Consider the following 21,020-nt stretch of genomic DNA (forward strand, 5'->3'; position numbering starts at 1 on the left):
TAGTTTATAAAACTAATCAAAGTTTTAACATCTACAAGAAATAATTCAGAAACAGAAGGACTTGGTTCCATAGTTTTGTACCACAATACTATAAATGAAATTCTGCATTTTATCTAAAATAATACAAGGTTTGGGTAAAAGGAAAATTAACATCAAGTGCATATTTTATTAATTTTTTACAAAAATACTAGATATTGTAAATTATTTTGGTTAATTTAAAATATTAAATAATTCAGTGTTTGAACTATCAAAACTATTGGTGGTTGGACATTATTGTTGGACACAGATACCTGGGTCTTTATACATGCTGATAGAGAGTAGAAGGCATGGGACCACATTAGCACTATTTAGTCAGTGGAATCAACTAGTAGCCACATGCTAGAAAGATGTCCTATTCACGCTGCCGTGCTGTTTAAGGATATTTTACAAAATATGTGGGTACAATGAGTATCTATTTGGACTGAATAGCATTCGCTGGGTTGGTTACAGCAGCCGCTAACACAGGGGTTTAAGGTAGGTTGTTAAAAAGCATTACCGATGAAAGGTAAGCCACATGTTAAAGGTTTCCCAGTCATTGGGCTTATAGTAATGTTGTTATATGCATTCAGCCATATGTGTACTGTGGTCTCTAGGCAGTAAAATAGTTTTTTCTTACCTTAACCTATGACCTTTTCCCCTCACAATCGAACTCGTACAAAATTTGGTGAGAATCGGATGAAAACTGTGACCTTCAGGCTGTTCACAGACACGCACACGCACACCCACACACACACACACACACAAACGCACACACAAACATACAGGGGTGAAAACATAACCTCCTTGGCGGAGGTAATAATTCCATCTATTTATTCATAGGAAAATTGTTATGGGATATAGTTTTATTGAATTAATCTTAATAGATAAATCTTAATTTACTCCGTGAACATGAATGTAAATTGAAAAGATAGGACCATATCCAACTGAAACAAGGATGAACCAAGGTCAATATTAGTTTTAAAAAAAAGGTTGTACTGAAATAGAATCTGCAACAATGAAGAGTTTATAAACAATTGTAATACATTTATATAATGCAAAGTCATTTACATCCATTGATTAAAATATAAAGTTATGCTACAATACCTTGGCATATATATTTTTTAAATTGATAAATAGCTTGTACTGAAATTTGAAATTATAATATAAGTTCTTTTAAAAGTAATCTTTTAACATTAATGTTAGAAAATGTTAAACTTTTAAAAATTATTAAAGTTGAACATTACAGTACATATAGCTACTGTATGTTTATCCTCAAAAAAGTTTTGTTTGATAATGTGGGATGATGGAGATAAATATGAATGAATAAAACATGATAAAAGTGCAACTGCAGACTTTGCAAAGCACTGGTGATCACCATTGTCAGTGGTCTAAAATATGTCATAATGTTAAATTTTGGATACACTCTGAACTTGTTACAGCTGTGTATAACATTTAAGTCTAGTTCAGCTTTCTTGTGTTTCTTAGTGGTATTTCACCTCTAATGTAGGTTGTTTAGTGTTAAACAATTTCCCTTTATTTTTTGTTTACTATAATTTACTATGTGTGTATGTATATTTAAATAAATGTTAAGAAATAAACATTTTTTTAAATAGACTAAAAATATTGCAATGGACCATTCATCACCTAGTTATGCTAATGACGATTTGTTTATTTTTACATTTTGTATGACATTATGGGGGTTTGATACTCTGATTATTATGTAAGGTGATTTGTTAGAAACTAGGTACGGTAAATAAACAAAATTTTATTTGTACCACTATTTCAGTTTTATTTATGTTTGTTAATCCTGAGTATAAAGATATCTGTATCTTATATTATACATGGACAAAATAATTACCACCTAATAATAACAAAGAACTATAATTTGGGTGTGTATTAAAAGATCACTTTAGTGCTCAACCAAATTCTGCATCATCATCCTTGGGATCGGTGGTGGTGACTATAACCAGGAGGTGGTTGGAGTTGGTGGTGATGTTGTTGAAGGGATAACGGAGAGTATGGCAAATGAGTACATGATGATAATTATAAAAAAAATGAATACAGTCTATATGTCTATCAACTAGCATCTTTGGTCATTTGTACCTCTATGTGATATACAGGTAGAATCATAGTGAACTTAAAATGAACTTTTAAGATATACAAAATCACAATGATCTCTAGAAGAATTGAAATTTCATAATACTGTTTTAATTACTATATATCAACACTCGAATAAAGAAGATATATTTCAATTGTGCATTAGCATGTTGCTATAGTTTAGTTAAGTAAAATTGGCACTATCATTTTCATTGTTTTAATTGTTCAATGGAAATACATGACAACATTTTAATGTAGTCATCAAATCAATTTTTATGACTAAATATCATAGAAAAAATATATTGAATATCTTCAGCATCAATGAAGTTTTATAATTAAATATTATTAATCAAAAAACCATTATATTTAAAATATAAAATGTTATATATTTAGAAATGAAAATGAATAATAATGAAGATGACTTACTGTGTCTGATACATTGACACCTGCTCCTGCATTCAACAGCAGGCTGCAGCAGGCTGTGTCTCCATAGAATGCTGGACAATGCAAAGCTGTCCAACCGGCCTATAATATGAAAAACATACAATATTGGTTATATCTTACAGTACACACATTAATTTGTTATGTAGTTTATACATAGAGTGTTGCTTTACAAAAATCAATTTGCAACTATTTACTGCATAATCATATGCAATGTAACCAAGTCAAATTAGTTTTTTTAATTTGATTTCTACTTTTGTATATTTTTATAAAAATATGATAATTATGTTATATACTTTTATACAATTTTGTATTATTTCAATTTCAATGTCAAAATGTTGTTGCTGGTATTTAAATTATCAATCACATTTTAGTTTTATTTATATAAATTTTTTTTAATATTAAATTATTGAAGGTTTGGCATACAAACTTTTACTTACAGGGGTATGTTTAAGTAACTTCATTATGTTAATTATCCTTTATGTGATCATAGAGCAAAGAAATAGTTCATTGCTCTATGGTGTGGTGGTGGAGTTTAGCTAGTACAAGTTCTTGCAAGTGTAGCATATTAGGCCCTGTTCAGACCCATGGCGTTAGACCGTTTTAGCGTATGACGCTAAAAGAATGTGTGTCTGAACAGTTGGGGATTAGCATACAACGCGTCGTACAACGGTTGTAGCGTTGTAGTGGAAAATGGTTGATAGTACCGTTTTAGCGTACGACGCTACTGTAAGTCAACGTTGTATCCAATCAGAACGTTTCCTGTTATGATGCGCAACAAGGTTTGACCTAGGCTGACATCTTGTATCGTCAATGTGTGAGATGGATTTCAATAACAAAAAGGCCAGAATAAATAATGCCTAACTACCCTACAAATACAACTGTTACAAAGGCTACAAACTACTATCAACTGATTACCATTATATTTTCTAACAAATGACAGAAATACATGCACATTGTATTTAAACATGGACTACGATCCCATCCGCTTTTAGGCCTGGCTAGGCCTAGAGCCATTCACGCATTTCATTCAAGCTAAAAACTAGCGTGGGACATCAAGTTAGACTGGACAAGTTTAATGCTGAAACCCCAACTCCTAAAAAAATCAGTAAACAAACAGGGGAGCTGTGTCCCTTTTATTAGCAAGTTAAGGGTTATTAGCAACCGACTGGACTGGAATATATATCTTTGACTGGACTGAATAGACTAATCACAATCAATTTTTTCTTCATCATTAGGAGGCCTGCTTTATTTTCGTAACACAAGAGCCTGGGGAAAACGTTTTTTACTACAAAATAAAAACAATAGAAACAGAAATTTGGCTTTACTATATTTTTCTTAAATAAATGCTGAGGTATGTTTTATTTACGGCAAATTTTGTCATAATTGTAGGGCTGAGATCTAGGCCTATATACAGTGGAAATATTGATGAAAACACGTGGCTAAGAGCACATGAATATGCAACTAGAAACAACCTGAATGACGTACTTCCGTTGTAACGATGGGTCTGAACACCTCGTTTTTTTCTCTGCGGTTTGTAACGTGACCTTGCTAGTAACGTTGTACGCTAAAACGGTCTAATGCCATGGGTCTGAACATAGCCTTAGTCTAAATATTGATTGTAACAATGTTAATCTTGAGTTTAATCTGATAAAAATAAAAGATGAACAATTTAATTGTAGACACCTTTTTGAACCACACAACGTATATTTGTTTTCATTTTTGAAAGTCAAGATAAGATCAAATGGACAGTTTTTAGAAATACCATGACCAATTTTATACCCCCTGGATAGCTGAAGCCTGTCCGAGAATTAAAATGGGTAAGGTTTGGCTGATGCCAGAATACCAAGAACCTAACAAATCATATCAATGTGAAAAATATTGAATCTGAATATAAATGCAAAAAAGAAATTTAACATTTATACAGTTGAATAGATTTATAACATTTTTATTATTTGTGTTATATACTTATTGAATTGACTTATTAAAAATTAATACAATTTACATTAAAACAAATTCATAAAAAATGTTATTCCTTTTAATTCAAAGATATAAAAACATTCACTGGAAATAAGTCATTATACAGTAATTATAGCAAAAAAATAAACATTATTTATTCACATTACATTATATACATACCGACATTTAAAACAAATTGAACTAAAAATTATCTATATCAATAACTAATAATTTTATAACAAGCTAATAAATATTAATATATTATTTTGATGAACATTGAAGACAAACAGTGAAATGATATACATTGTGTATAGGATGTGAATAATATTCACTGAGGCTAAAACTTTCATAGTAGACCATGCTCACCAGGAGTATACCAATACACAAATAAAGTGCTGTATGTTCCATAATCATTGCTTATCATATTGAAATGTTTTATACTTCAGTAAATAAAATGAATGAAAAAGTAAATTTTCAAAAAGTGAACAACAATTTTCGCGCCAGTCCTTTAGACAGTTACATTCAAGAGAACGGAAGCATTAGGAAACATTTACCATGCAGAAGCTTATAATAGATTACTAAGGCTGAAAAAAATGGGTTTTTAGAAACACAAACTGGGCATGAGCACACCCCAAAGCACGTCTGGTAAGAAAGTCTAAATGGGAATTTGTAAACTCAAACTGATATGTATGCCAGACATTAGTTTGCAAGACCTATGTTCAATAAACAATGACTTTGTTTTGGCTGTCAACATAGAGGCCAAGTATAATTACCGTCATATATATCATTGAATAATGGTCAAAACAATCCTTCCTCTATTGTAAATATTTTTGGCGAATGGGGTGTATATAGATGACAATTGTTTGATTAGTGTGTGTGTTTGTCGGCTGCTGCTGTTCGACGAAGGCTCATGGAAAATTAGAAATTTTTTGTTCACTGGAATGTTTGGGTATGAGTGGGTCACTCCAACCTTAGGGAGTAATGCCACTCAGAATGCATAGTACTATTGTCTATAGTAATTCAAACTATATTTATGTTACACAAAATGTTTACTACTGATTTTTTTAAACAAAAATAATTGATAATAAATCTTTATTTCTTAAATTATTAAATAGAATATCAATTTAGAAAATATGATTTAATGAAGAAAGAACAATAATTAAAACTGTTATCTCAGAAAGTCTTTTTTATGGTAAAAATTTTTTGTTGTTGTATTCATTGTTGTCTGAATTATTGGAATTGATAAAGTTATTAGCAGCAGTTACTGGCAGTACCAGTATAATGTAGTGAAACAGTATGTGTACCAATTTGTCTGGCCAATTTATCTATATTTTATTTTATTGTGGTTATCAACCACATGTGTATTCATACTTTATAGGGTATTTAGATACGCAAAGAAAAAATAATGTAAAGTTTATTAATGCTTACTGTACATTATACAAATGGAAAATAATTTTGTTGAGTAGATAATATTTAAACATTACATTCAATCAACTGCTGGTGTGAATGATGAATTAAAGTATGACATCTCAACTTGAACAAATGAAATATTGAGAGGTTTTATGATAGTATGTCCACACTAATAGCGTGCACTATAACATTTTGGAAAATATCAAAACATAGAGGGCACTTTTAAAAAAGAAAAGATATTAATGTATATAACAGTATAAACATGGGTATTTCAAAGAACGAAAATGCGGTGGCAATGGTATAAAAAAGCAATGATGTACAAAATGTGTACAAAGAGTCTTAATTTCTTAAATTTTAGTATATACTTTTTAAACTATAAGATAATATTGAACAATTTGTGATATTATTACAGTAATTAGGCATACAACTAAAATTATTCACAGCCTACTGTGTTAATTAAATCATTAAAAATACTACATATTAAACTAATATTTTTTAGTACATATACAGTACAGATAATTAATACTGCAACCTTTGGACGCGTACACTACGTTTCGTACGCATGGCAACTTCATAGGTTTCGCGTGGTGTAATCTACGCAAGCTAACATGCTACGCGTAGGCTACGCGTAGACTACGAAGCGATAGCTAGGAGGGGAAATCCCAATGTTCAGATTATTGTGTACTGTGCTGCATGCACCAAACACGGAATTTGGATACTAGTTTTCATCAAATTTAAAATGCGAGTTAATTCTGTGAAGTAATAATAAATGTATTAATATTAGTATTAATTACTGTGTGTTGTGTTAAAATGGGACATTTATTTTTATGAAAGAAGAACAAGTGTACGTCTACAGTATCGGCCAACGTACGCTAAGGACGGCGGTCGTTGTCTGTTTGTGTGAAATGGCCTCCGACTAGGCCTAGCTAGCTAGCTAAAAAGGTAGGGTTACCTACCGACAGTTTAATTTTAAAATAAGTGGTACGCCTAGCTAGTACTTATAGGCCTAGTTAGTAGTAGTACTGTATGATAATACATACTGTGTACAAGCGTTAAATACGATGTACATGGCGTGAAAATGTGAAATAATGTGGTATAGCCTATAGTAACAGAAGGATATTTCCTCAATAACTTATATTTTTTTGTGCAATTATGTGTGTGTAGATAATATATTTTATTGTATATCTATTTATTATTTTACTAATAATTGTCAATCTTCAAGAAGAATTTCTGTTGTTATTTTATGATGATGATGGACAAATAAAGCATTTCAGTATTCAGTATTCAGTATTCAATATGTAAGTTTTCGCCGTGTAGCTGCTGTTTACCCACGTGTGTGTATCGTGCAGTACTACTCTACTGTCTGAACTATGTTTGTTTACTAGGCTATATAATGAACGATGTTTCGTTTTAAAATTGCGTTTAAATGAAATATTACGCTTATTTAGTACTATGGGATAATATGCATTGTTTAAATACTGTAAATGTCAAAATAATAGAATACAAGTAGGTACGATATTTTTGTTCCAACGGAAATCGAGACGGATCACTCCATTCGTAATTCATTCGCCCAGTGTGTTTATATCCATGTGTTTATGATCCGCGGATGGATACTCTCTCTGAACTGTACTTGTTATGTTTTGTTTAACCTTCAATTTAGTGAAGTTGAACTTTTAAATAAAGTCTTGCATATTTTACAATTTTAATTATAATTTATTTTTATTTATAACTAAAATAACATTTATTTAAATACTATCTAATTTATTATCTCGCATGACTAAAAAACAAAACAACAAGATCAGGCAAGCACATGTTAATTGTGTCCTCCGATCCTCCTCCTCTCTGCTGATGACATGTTCTAAACGACCTGTAACTTGACCCTCCACCGATCCTCTGCTGCAGGTTGTTGTTACAATAGCTAACAATGGAGTTTGATGTACAGTTACGACAGTTTCAAGCCTGGATATTTTTTGTTTAAATGAAATATACTTCGACGTACTGTATTACTATTAATTACTTATAAAAAATTAACTTGTAATTTTAGGCCTACTACTAATACTATTACTAGTAATAATGGAAGGTAGTCATAACGGTCCGTCATCAATGAATTTTGTACAATACTGGCTGGCGATGAATGTGAATGTACAGTCAGCAGAAGGCCTAGTTAATAAGACTTTTCGCGTCTAGCCTGGCTTTGAGCAGTTTTTAATTGCTATTTTCTTTAGAAAAATTTTTTTTTCAAGTATGTTTAATGATGATGATATTATTGTATTGGCAAAACAATCGTTTCATTTTTATTTATTCGAACTTGTCATAGCCTGCTTAGCCGTCGACGATGTACGTGTACACAGTTACACGGTGACAGTTGAGTTTGGGGAATTCACACACACAGTTGATTTCAACGTAGGCTACGAATGCTGCGCTATGCCACGCACTACGAATGCTACGCCACGCAACCACCACGCGACCGCCACGCGTAGACTACGTTACCTACGCGTGGCAAAAGTTGCAGTAGTTTTTATCTGTACTGTAGCATACCAAGATACAGACACCAGCACAAGACAGAAAAACAAACAAAGTGATCACTGTGTGTGTATCATCCATGTGATACCAACATATTTTATGTTTTTATCCACTTTCAAATAATCAATAATCAGTATTTTGTTTCACATGCTTAGAATTATTTACAGGGGTGGTAGCAAGACTATTGTAAGGGGATTGCTCAAATGTCCAGGGCCTTAGCCAGGATCTGAAAAGGGAACAGGATTTAAAGCAAATTTTGTTAAATGACACATCTAGATGGCCGGAAATTCATAATAAATTGCACCTCTAGTACGCCGGAAAAGATACTTCAAAGCATGCTAGGAAACAGAAATATGATCATAGCCTATTTTTTCCACCGGTACAACACATGCAACTAACATTGAAACAATAGGATAACATTTTTTTTGCATTTTCAATTAACGTCAGGGGGATAATTCCGATACGGTAATAAATTCTAATCAATAAAATCAATTAATGCAAATCAATTAATATTATCAATTAATAATTGAAACAAGTTTTTAAAAATATGAAGCTGCTGCTATAAACATTGAGCAAAATATTAAATTTTATTATTTGAAATAAATGCTAAATCTATATTATAAGTGAGAGAGTTTGTACGTCTGTTTGTTTGTTTGTTCGTTATTTGTTTGTGATGTCATTTTTGCTAGGGCTCGGGGTTGTAGGCTATCGAATTGTAAAATTATACTACAAAAGTTTTACAGTATTTGAATTATCCTCACCAAGGCGTTTGGGGAAATATCGATATAGATATACATATTTTAATCATTAACCAATATGACACCTTATATTCATTTACACATTTAGCAAAGTACTTTAAAGCCCCCTTCCCTACGTTTTTTAGATCTAATTTAAGATCACAAACTATATTTAATGTAAAAATAATACTATATGGTCCTATTGCGATAACTTTTTTCGTCTTTAAACGGTTAAAAATGTGAAAAATAAGTCGATTCTAATAATTATAGCGGCCCGCTATAAATCCCAAAATGCATTGCGCGCGGATTGATATTTTTGTTTTTCACCTGTAATTCGCCCACTTTTCAATCGATCGTGAGGCCAAAACAAATGGAAGACTCCTAACTTTTCAGCGAAAATACCGGGTTTTCCCCAATTTGTATCAACGGAGTCTGGCAAAAATAGAAAGACAATTAATGCAGCAACTATACAACGTCAGGCTAGGTATATAGCTAGCGTACGATGTTCGTACGTTACCGATGTTTACCAGCTAGGCCTAAGACCGTCCACGAGAGGTCGATCGCCGCGAGCTACTTAGGTAGTGCATTGTTTCACACTTTTTATCATAATTTACCATAAAACTTACATTTAAGACAAGGAATGACATGGGTTAATGTTTTTAAAGTGATATATATGTATTATTTTCCAAAAAACGTCCAAAATTGCAGGGAAGGGGTCTTTAACCATATCCAGCTATGTATCGGTCTCTTGGATTGTCTCATTACAGACATCCATTCCTGTGTGAACATATACACGTTCTTTACTGTTACTGTGGGAGAGGGGCGTTGGGAGATACGGTTTGGGAGTTGGGGTTCAGCGGATAGTGGGCATTTTGCTTAGGCTAGGAGTAGTGGAGATAGGGTGTTTGGGTTCAGGGGATAGTGGGGATTTTGGGGATTTTGCTTAGCCTAGGAATAGTAGGCTATCAAACTGACCAGAATTGTGGATGGAAAATGTTACAGTATTTAATTATTTCTGGGAAACGGCTGTGATTTTGGGTTGGGGATGTAGGCCTATCACCATGACCGAAACTGGGAATGTTTTAAACTACATTTGAAAACTGCCACTGAGGGATTATGGGTTGGGAGTGATGGCTAACATAATTTGTACTGGTACCGTCTTCAAAACATCACCCGGTTTCTGGGGTGTGTTGGGAGGAGGAGCGAAAATACTGGCGTAATGAAGTAGCCTAGGCCTATATGATTGAATTGTACAACGAAAATTTACTATGCCTACATTTGAACTGTCCAGGGGAGGAGGTAAGGTTTGTTGATTGTGGCTGCGATGGTGAGAGGAGAAAGAAGGCCGGAGGACCGCAGTATCAACATTACATATTTTAATTATCAGCCAATATGACACCTACTCATTTACACAGTTTACAACGTACTTAAGCCATAGGCCTATCATAGCTATGTATGCCCTCTCAATTTGAAGCTAAAGTTTAATTGAATTTGTCCTTTTCCCCACTTTCGATGTTTGTTCGTTATACAAATTTCTGTTTCTGCACGTAACCATACATATGGGGTATCAAAATGATCGCAATTGTACCAGGAAGGTTTTAAACTACATTTGAAAACTGCCACTGAGGGATTATGGGTTGTGAATGATGGCTAAAATAATTTGTACTGGAACCGTCTTAAACACATCACCCAGTATCTGGGGTGTGTTGGGAGGGAGGAGGAGCGGAAATACTGGCCGAATGAAGTAGCCTATATGATTGGAATTGTACTAGGGAAAGTTACTACATTTGATCTGTCCAGGGAAGGAGTTAAGGTTTGTTGATTTTGGCTGGGATGGTGAGAGGAGAAAGAAGGGTGGGGGACCACAGTATCAAAATTAGATATTTTAATTATCAAACAATATGACACCTATTCATTTACACACTTACAACATACTTAAACTATAGGCATATCATAGCTATGTATACCACTCTCATTTAGACGCTAAAGTTGAATTGAATTTAATTTGCACTGAGAAGAATAGGGAGATAAATTAATTTTGAAACCCGCCCTGGGTTAGGTTTAGGCTATCGAAGAGGTAATTCAGCAGTATTAAGCGGTATCTAAATTAGATATTTTAATCATTAGCCAATATGACACTATTCATTTACACAGTTTGTACTTAAGCCATGCCTATCAGCTGTGTATCCCCTTCCTATTATGAAGTTCTTGGAAGTAATATTTGTACTGGGAAGAATTTTTAACAAATCACCCGAGTGTTGGGTGTGATTGAGGTGAGTATAGGGAGTTACTGGCGTCCAGGGGGTTATGACGGTTTTATACTAATTTTAAAAGCCGCCCTGGGGCGGGTATAATTGCTAGTAAGTCATAAAACCACAATTTCCAAAATTCATTTTCATTTATTCACTATTATAAACTGTACAACAGTGTTGCTTAAATCACACTCCAAAAATCGAAAATAAGAATATAGGAATATAAGGAAGCAAAAAGTTTTGAACGTCCGTAAATACTATGAAAACATTAATTAAATCAGATTTGAACCAGCTACGGACTTTGCCTTTAATATTAATATCGTTTCTTAGTCTATTTAAAAGTGTAGTATAGGATCTACAGTGTTGAACATTGCTGACATGTCTAATGACTACACAAGACTCAAACTCATTAAGGATATCTGTTTGCACAGACGTTTCAGTACAGCTATGTGCAATTTTATAGGCCGATTGTGGTTCGTTTAAATTATTATTCAGTAGTTAAACAATTTAACTACAGAACTCTCTAGAATAGAAGTAGGTACCTTGAAACTGGCTTAAGTTTGTTGATATAAAGGAAGGTTTCTTAATTAAAGGATTGATTGCTGTTATGTTAATTCAGATGGTATGAGCAACAAATATGAAAATTGGACTGTGTGGTGGACCTTTGGGCGAGTACTGCCCATGTGCTCTGATTTTAAAGTTATAAAAATTCAATATGGTTAATCCCTTTTGTAGTTCCCTTATTTGTGATTTTATTTACCATAGAGCTATATACCTCACATAATTTTTCCATTCTTATGAGGGACATATTGGGACCACAATTAACTGGATTGACCATTGTTTCTAGCAGTGTGATTGTATTAAAATGTCTTGATTTGACGTAATGCAGCTGACATTATTACCCCTGTCTAACTACATAATTTGCTTTAAATCAAATTATATTGTAGTATAATAATTGCAATGATACTAATGCAGGATATAATTGCAATGAATTAACTGAAAATTATTATTATTATTGCACGTATTGTGCTCCTTCTCTTATAGAATTGTTTAATGGAAATTATTTCAACTGAAGTATGATCATAACTTTAATAATGATCATATACACTTAATTTAAAATTACAATTTAAAATCAATTATGAATGATTTAGCCTAAGAATATTTTTGGGTTTTTTAAAGAGAATAGCAAATCTCAATTTAACTTATTTACATTGCAGAAAGTAAGTATATCAAGTGTAAACAAACTTAGTTATGATTTTACCGGCATTTGTAAATAAGAAAGTTTGTAATTAAGAATTCCAGTGCGTAGGTGGAAAGTTTAACTGTATTATAATTATTATTTTTGACAATTATGTTTTATAGCTTTGATTATTTGACATTGCTGCAAAAGGGCATTTTTGAATTTAAAAAAAGAAGAAAGAACACTGACAGATACATAAGCTGTAGTATATATAAATCATAGAGTAATAACATATGAAAGATAAAATAAATAAAAACAAAATGTTAATTAGTTTCACATTTCCTTTATAATCAAATTTTGGAGATGGATGACTTTTTAATCTATTAGCTACATTGTATATTTTAATAGTAATAAAAAAAATAAAAATGAAGCATTTATTACACACTCTAAGGTATGTAAACACAACTGAACTTAAGACCATCTTTCACATATTTTGTACATTTCTCAAATAAAAAATTAAAAATTAAAATCCTGAAACGTAACAAAAAACAAATTTAGCCTATTGAGTCTTCTTTAAAACTGTCCTTAACCATGGTGATATAAACAAGGGTTTGCAATGACATTACCTTTGTTTTACTCTCAAATTCATCAGAAAGGCATTCAAACAATGTTTTATCTCAGAAAGATGAAGAAAACTAAGTTTTAGCTTTAGCAAACAAGTTTTATTTAGCACTCAAATTTAAAATTGATTATGACAAATTGTTATAGTAGGACATAGGAAAATTTTAGGAACATTATTTCTTTTAAAAACTTCATGATAGTAATACACGACAAACAAATCATTATGTCAATCTTGTGTTTAGTTTTAATAAAGTTACTAAGTATGAGACTGATTAAGAGGCCTCAAATTTAATGATTTTCACATAATAGCTAAAATTAGAATATTATTTACTTATTTAAAAAATATTGGATCATTTATTGACAAAGTTGGGTACATTTTAAAAAACCTGACTTTAAAATAAATTAAGAGGCCAGCCAGTTACCATTTGCAGCCATTGAAGAAATGCATAATTGTTTTCATTAATTCATTTTAAATATGTATTAAATATTTCTTTTTTGAAACCAGTGACCATCTACTGAATTTTCTGAAAAAAATACATATAACTAGAATTTAATTCGTCACTTTGACGAATTATAGGTGATCATTTTTATCATTTTACTGAAATTAATTTTTTTTAAACATGCACGTACGTTAACATACGATCGGAAAATGTTGATGTATGCCATCCTATTATATGCTTATAGTGCTGAGTTGTGCCTATATGCCATATACAATATGTACAGTATATACTGTATATCTATATACAGTGTAGCATAGGTGAAATTACGGGACACACATGTTCTAATTTTTTGGCATGATGACGTTATCAAACTAAACTTTAAGATGACAATTTCGAAAGATAATTAATTGAGCAAAAAAATATAAGATTTGGAAAAAAATTTGGCGCGTAGAAGCGCTGTGCGCGCTCTTTGAATTGTGTATAACTTTGACGAAAAATATGAAAAAACTACTTTTTCACTTAAACTGGCCATATGTTAACGTCACAACATCCGATAGGCTTAATTTTTATATGAATTAATATCTACATTTTATCAGCTTTCATAATAAATTATAATCATCAAGGTAACCTTCAATTCTGAAGAGCTGTAAGATATTCAAATTTACTGCGAAGGTGAAATTACACGGCCTACGTTATTCAAGTTTTTACGCGTGATGACGTCATTAAAATGAAGATAGTGTCAACTCATGATAAAGATAATTAATTAAGCAAGCACATACTGAAAGTTGTGCGAAATTCGAGCACACATAACCAAGATGCGCTCTGTTGAATGTGATAATCTACACAAAAAGATAACAAATCCTAATTTTTAAATTCAAGTGGCCATTTGATGACGTCAAAACATTTTGTACGTAAAATGTGTACATGAATTCATATCTACAACTCAATGGCTTCCAGAATAAGTTAAAAAAATCGGGGGTCATCTTGCATTCTGAAGAATTATTTTCATTTTAAAAAAGACCTATTTTTCACCATTTTCAGAACTTTTGTAAAATTAATGTGCGCATTTTGTCATTTTTAACGTGCTCGTATAGCGTTATTTTAAGTCGGAACTGACTCAAATTTGGTGAATGTACTAAGGATGGTGAGTAGAATGAGATTTGTAAAAAAAATTCATGTTTTTTACGCTTTTTAAGTATCGCGCGCGCAAAAACGCATTTTTGCGCAGTAATTTTTTGAAACACGCAAATGGCCTAATTCATGCTCTAAATTGATCAAAACTTAGTTTTGAGCGTTTTAAATTTTTAACGCGCGATATCACGCGCATGAACCTACGTGCGCGTGCGTTTTTATTTGCTAATATTTTTACCCTTGATCTGAAGTTTACGTGTAGTGAATTTCATTAATATGTGATAATGAATTATGGAGATATGATTGATAATGTGATTTCGCAAAATGGCGTATAAATGTCGTCACGGATGAGTGATCACGCTGGAAAGCTTATTAGGATTAAGTTATATTATTTGAAAGATATTCTGAAATTTTTGTAATCATTGATATTAAACTTTTTGAGATAATTGTTACACAAAATAGTGTACAGAAACAATAAAAAGAAAAAAAAAAAAAACTAGACATGTAACTCGTCACTTTGACGAGTTTGGTTTTCCGCCGCGCAAGTGGTGCAACATTAACATTAAGGGGATAGGTTGAGGACAAAAGGAAGTGTTCACGTTGGCATTATGACCTGAACTGAAGAATATGATATGTTGTTATTGCTGAATTTTATTATTTAAATTCATATATAGTATACACAGTATAATCTGTATCCATATCACATACAGTGTAGAATAGGTGAAATTACGGGACCCGATATTTATTGCAATTTTTAACATGTTGACGGTTTTAAAATGAAACGCGAAGGTAGCATTTCCGAAAGGAAATTATCTCAGCAACAACGTATTAGCGTGTAGAAGAAATTTGAATACGTGAAATATTGATGCGCGCTCTTTTAAATGTAATGAATTATGACGCAAAAGATGAAAATACGACCTTTTTTATTTAACTGGCCATATGATGACGTCACAACATCCGATTGGCAACATTTTTACATAGTTTCGTATCTACAATCCAATAGCTTCCAGAAAAAGTTTTAATCGTGATTATCACATTTTATTCTTACGAGCTATAACAGATTAAAATTTACTGTAAAGATGAAATTAATGCCACACGTGATTTAAATTTTTAGGCATGATGACGTCAAAAAAATTAAAATATTTTTAACTCCTGCGAAAGATAGTTGATTGACCTAGACACTATCAAAATCGGGGTGAAAATGGAAAACGGATAAGTGGAGATGCGCTCTATTCAATGTGGTAAGCTATGACGAAAGATACAAAAATCCTAAATTTTATATTCGCGTGGCCATACGATGACGTCACAATGTCCGGTTAGCCATATTAATACCTGATACGATATCTACAACTCATCTACTTCCAGAATATGCCATCCACAAAAAGTTGACCGTTTAGTTTAGAAATTACGACTGTTTAAAAAAAGGCATATTTTAAACGAATTTTTTAACCTTTTCATAAAAAACGCGCGCATATTGTCCAATTCGACGTGCTCGTATGACGTATCTTTAAGTCGAAATTGTTTAAAATTTGGTAAAATTACTAGAAAAGGCTGGAAAAACATAAATCACGCGAAAAAAATACGTTTTCAATGCTACGTGCGCACCGCACACGTAAAAATGTGCGCACGCGTGGGAATTTTTGACATGCTTAAAACGACATGACACGCGTAGAAAGTTGATTATAAATTAATTTTGCGCATTTTGAAATTTTAAATGCGCGTGCGCGCGTAACTTTGTGTAAAACACGCATTTTTTTTTCCACAGAAAGTTAGCGCATAATATAAATTAAACTTTTGCAAAGTTTCAAGTTGAAATGTTATTTGGTTGTCGAGCTATGTTAAATACGAGAAAATCGTTAAATCGCGCGTACGTCACGTTGCGCAATTGTAAGCATCATGAAAAGCTTCGCTTGACGACGTTACATAAATGTCAAAATGTCAACATAGTTAAAAAAATGTTATGTTTGCAAGTTTTAGAGAAAAGCGTTACACAAAAATCATACAGAAAGAAAGAAGATGAAAAAAAAGAAGATGATGATGATGATGATGATGATGATTTCGTACAATCACAAGAGGTTTTCCTGCAACTTCGTTGCGGAAAACCAATAATAATAAAGATTTTATACAATAACAATAGGTGATCATTTTATTCTAAATGATCACCTAATTATATTCAATCGACTTTCTTTTTTTTTTTTAAATAGCTATAGCTGTTGTTGAAAAACACCAATATCCTAATTTTAAATTGAAGAATATAATAACATTGCCTAAAATAAGATAATAAATGTTTTCAAATAATGGCATGCTTAGAATGTTTCACAATTACATATAAGTGAAAGATAATATATAAATGAAGTCAAAGAATAAAACAAACTAGATTTAATTCGTCACTATGACGAATTATAGGTTATATGCATTGATTTAAATAAAGATAATTGATTTTTAAAAGATATTTTGATTGATTGATTTTCTCAGAATCTTTAATTATTTATAATATATAATAGGACCTTGCTAACGCGAATACAATAGCCGGTATCACAATCCGATCAAAGATCCCTCTGCGTATAATGTCATAAACCACATTTGTTATAATATATTATATTACATAATAATAAAGACATGTGTATAATCTATACACTAAGAAATAAATTTGAACAAACAATACGGATAATAAAAAAAATCTTATTTCGTTTCCCAAGGTTAGACTCGATCTCGGTACCTTGAATGCCATAGACACGAGCACAGACCACCGAGCCATATACAACTGACTAAAAGTTGTAGAAAAATTCCTCCGTGTATTTACTATGCAGTAACCACTTTGGTGCAGATAGATTATTACATACCGCAATGAATTATAATTTTTTACTATGATGACATCTCTAAAAATGTTTAAAAATGATGCACTGTCAAACTATATACTTTTAACTTTAATATATGAACTTTTGAAGGAAGAAAGTTAATGTTAAGTTTGTTATTTTGGCCTAAGAAAATGTTAAATTTGTTTGATTGTCGAAATTAATTTTTTTAAATTTAATATGCAATTAATTATGACTTAATCAACTTTTGTTCCCTTAATTTAATAATAAATCATACATAAGATACATACACTTCAAGAAAATGAAATAAAAAGTAAGTGTTCCCCAGCATTCTGACGATATATATTAATTTTAAAATTGAGCATATTTTCACTATTTTGTTAACTTATACGTGCGTAGCCTGTCACTTTTGACGTGCTTGTATAACGCAATTTTGAGTTGAAAAGTGAATCAAATATGATGATATTATTAAAGAAAGGTTGTAAAACCGAAATCGGGCAAAAAGAGTGCGCAATAACGTTTAACGCGCAGTGCGCGTGCAAAATTCTGCGCACTCATGGCAATTTTGTAAACACTTAAAATTGCCTAAAACGTACTCTAATTTCATCGAAAATAAATTTTGACAATTTTAAAATTTTTAAGCGCGCGTACGCATGCGTTATATGCGCTACGCACGTAATTATATTGCCATATGATGAAATTTATGAGTACCAAATTTTGTTTAAAAGTGATTCATGTTTGTGAAGATGATTACAAACGTGATTTCAATAAATCGCGCGTGGACATCATAATTTATGATTGCGCACCGTAAAAACATAACCACATCGATTCCTGGCCATAAGGAATATACTCTGAAAAATTGACTTAGCTAGATGAAACTGATATCAAGATAATTGACGGAAAAATAGTGCTAAGGAAAGAATAAATAAATAAATAAAGATTGTGACAGAATCAAGAGGTTATATGCATGATAATGCATATAACCTAATAAAATATGTATTCCAGCACAACAGATGAGAAGTAAGAGAGGATTCTTGTAAAGTACTTTACCCACATCTAGGATTTTAAAAATGTACACTAAAGACTACCTTTTAGGTACTTGTTCATTATGTTCAAATATAAATATTATGCTTGCAAATTATTCTCTGCATTTCTTTAAATTTAAAACAATCTAGCTATCCATTTTTTCATTTGAAGCAGGTAAATATAATATGAATTAGTATACATGGATGCCTTTATATTTAACACAGACCGGGTAGTGGGATATTATACAAGCGATGGGGTACAGTAGGATGATATAGCAAAGACCAAAGCTTTCAAGGCACATTCCGTAGAATGATAATGCTCTTATGAGCAAATGTAATTTAAACAGGTTTTATCTACAGTAATTATATGCGGCAATTTGTTGAAATGTGCCACAATTATATTTGGCAAAACTGTCATTAAAAAATAGAAACTAATGTATTGTATTTGTTGTATATCATCATCCATCATCATCTTTACTACTCTTTACAACATTTACATCTGATCCTGCCTCAATCAGGCACATACATGTGCTGCTATGTACAACAATTTGTATATTCTTTTTTTTTTTTTTTCAATTTTCTTGTTCATTGGATCTATATGTTCATGAAAACATCTATTTGCATAAGATTTATATTGTATTTGTTTTGTCAAAAGTTAATATTAGACAAAATTAACTTTTATTAAAGTTCTATGACCTTCTGACCTCTAGTGTTGTCAATAATTGTTGGATTTGCAAAATTACACTTACCACCTACCCCAAAATTTTGTGTTGCATATTTTCTGTAGGCGGTGTTATATAATCCTAAAATGACTATTAAGCTGTACAATTGTCATTGCTATCATGGATTTCTAAAAAGTAGACATACTAAGCTTTCCAAAATGTATGGTAGCATTTGCCACCAATTTGATACCAAACAATGTCTTTTTTTTTCCAATTGTCAAATTCATCTATCAAAAATGATATCTTTGCGATGCTACAAGGGTATTTCATCTATAATATCCAAACAGAATTCCAGTCTTGGCATTGATTCTAAATTTAATACCTTTCAAATTGGTAGCACTACGCATAATTTAACGATTTAAAAGACAAAATCAATAACCAATTTTAAATAACTCAAAAATAGGTAGAATACTTCAGATTTTTTATAAGACAAAAATAGGAAAATATTAACCAACAATGACTATTATGAGTAGCAAGCCAATCTATATTATACAACTTAAAATTTGTTACTCTGACTCTTCCTCAACCAGAAGACTGATACTAGCGCCTTTTGAGCTGGGGCACCGTTTGATTCCTCATTATCTATTAAGCTATGTTCGAAAAGCAAATGTGTACAAAAATGTGTTTTTGACCAACTTCTTTGCAAGCTGCCGAATGCTGCATTCGATAATTCTTGGCCATTTTCTTGCATCACAATTCAGGTCATCGCTAGCAGCACATTCACCATTTAAAACTTTAAATCTCAAACGGGCGGTAAGTATGGTATTTTTGTTCATGTTTCTCTCATGCATGCCGCTCTGACAAATAAAAGCTTGAGCACCATTTTACCATTACCATACAAATGCATGTAATAACACTAGTAAGTAATTTTACCTATGATTTGCTTGTCATTGGTTAATTTAGGACATTTTCAAAACTTTGCTGTACAAAGCACAACCACCAAAAATATGAAATTGTTCATAATATTATCATATTAATAATATGGACTCATGTTTTGATACATTTGCTCTAATTTTAGGTTATAAAACCCATTTTGTCAAAAAATTGTCATTAAATCTTAATATATTATTTATTCATTTTATGGAGTACTGTATGCATGTGTTTTGCTCGTGTACACTCTAGTATAAATTAACTTAAAATAAGAGTTTTTAATAATTTAATAATTTTGAAATTGGCCTGTTTTATGCTATTCTGTTTTGTTTTATATTTTAAAAAATAACAAAAAATAATTTAAAGCTGGCTTGAGATACTGTACTGTCAGCATAATATTCTTTAGCTAAACATACTAGGCCTACTGTAATTTGTAAAATAAGATTTTGGATCTGATGAAATGTAAAAATAAATCTAGTGATTATCCTTCTGTAATGTATCATAAAATCGCTTCAATTCTACTGTTTATGACAAGGCTTCATCATTTAATGAACTTTTTCACTCTTTAACGTTCGTGATTCACAAGCAAGGGTCGCTTGAATGTCCGCATCTGCCAGAATACAACTTAGATAGTCTTCAATTATAATATCTATCCATTAATTGTTTTAAATTTACTTGAAAGCATCAATGTTTAAAAAAGTTATAGGATACGATGAAATAAGTTTGTACTCTTAAAAACGCGCAACACAGGACCCTTAGATTGGTATCCGAGCGTCTT

General features: G+C 31.7%; 1 long non-coding RNA gene across 1 annotated transcript in view; it reads right to left on the reverse strand.

Annotated features, from left to right (window-relative positions):
- Positions 1–21,020, reverse strand: part of LOC144835494 (uncharacterized) — a 204,989-nt gene that overhangs the window by 173,732 nt on the left and 10,237 nt on the right. Inside the window, exon 2 of the long non-coding RNA XR_013611084.1 lies at positions 2,542–2,640. This is a non-coding gene — a long non-coding RNA (uncharacterized LOC144835494). The remainder of the gene's footprint in view (positions 1–2,541; positions 2,641–21,020) is intronic.

Source organism: Antedon bifida, chromosome 2 (assembly GCF_963402885.1).
Source record: "Antedon bifida chromosome 2, ecAntBifi1.1, whole genome shotgun sequence".
Taxonomy (NCBI): domain Eukaryota; kingdom Metazoa; phylum Echinodermata; class Crinoidea; order Comatulida; family Antedonidae; genus Antedon; species Antedon bifida.